Genomic DNA, 1,330 nt, shown 5'->3' on the forward strand with positions numbered 1-1,330 from the left:
TCACCACCTTTAAGTCACTTCTGCCTGAGGACCCTCCAGGACAGGGCAGAACTAACTGCCCCTGGGGGTTTCCGAGACTGTCAATCCTACAGGGGTAGAAGGAGCAGCTAGTTGGTGATTCACAGCTGGTGTTAGCTGCCCGACCCCTCACCACTAGGCCCCCAGCGCACCTCTCTTCTGGCTCGTAGCAACCTCATATTTGAAGGTTCAAAAATGTAAGCTAACATAAGGGTTTTAGCTTAGTCGGTATATTGATCATGGAAACTGGGTTATGAAAAAAAGGTTTTGTTGTTATAACCAGTTGCGGGGAATGCTTGTTTATTGAACGCTGGAACACAGAAATGGTATAGAAGACATTGTGGTGGCGTTGGCGGAGTTGCCAACACCAAGCCAGTCATAACCAAAGGAAGGACTGGGCTCCGTGGACATTATCTAAAGACCCAGCCCCACTCTCCCCATCCGGAGCAGTGTCTAAGGAAGGGGAGTGGACTCACCGGGTGGCCTGGGATTGGTCCTTGAGTTTTCAAACGGAAAAAGAAAGAAGCCCTTCTTACCCAGGGCTGCAGGAGGAAGGGCTGGCCAGCAGATGGCAAGCGGGGGTTGAGGGTTGCGGGGTGGGGTGGGGGCTTTGCTTTGTCCCTGCCCCAGTAATACCCCCTCTCAGTGTCCTATGGTGTGGTCTGCACTCACGCAGCCCCTGGTGGTGTCATGAACACACGCGGGCCCCTGGTCACAGATCAGAATCCGCGCACACTCCTCCTCATGCCTGGGGGAAACGCAGCAAGCATCTAGCCAAAGCTACCAGTCGGCCTTGAGGACCAGCCCCCGCAGATGGCAGCGTGTGGCCACCCTTAGTGGCTGGCCTGGGAGCCTGAGGGAGGAAAGAGCCCCAGGGTGCCTGGAGGACAAGGCTTGGTGATCTTTTCTGTGCCCCAGGTCCCTCCAGAGACTGCTGAGCCCACAGGCTATCTCCAAGTGGCGTGTTTAAAGCATAAATTAAAATACAGGGGATTGTAGGGAAAAACAAGAAGAAACCATATTGAAATATAAGCGCCATTTTTCGTTAGGTAGTTCTTTATTAATGTGTTAGTAATTAGATCTAGGAGACTCGGTAGCGTAGTGGTTATACTGTTGTTCAAAACCAACAGCTGCTCCCAGGGAGAACGATGGGGCTTTCTACTCCTGTACAGAGTGGCAGTGCCCCCAAGAATCATTTCCTTCAGAGGGCAGCACTGAAGCTACAGCTCAGGGAGAGGGACATGTCTGATCAGAGCACACAGGAACAAATGAAGGGGGAGGAAGAGAGAGTGGAGCACATCCTGGCCCACCA

Source organism: Echinops telfairi, unplaced genomic scaffold, assembly GCF_000313985.2.
Source record: "Echinops telfairi isolate 266 unplaced genomic scaffold, ASM31398v2 ScPeMD7_3;HRSCAF=10, whole genome shotgun sequence".
Taxonomy (NCBI): Eukaryota; Metazoa; Chordata; class Mammalia; order Afrosoricida; family Tenrecidae; genus Echinops; species Echinops telfairi.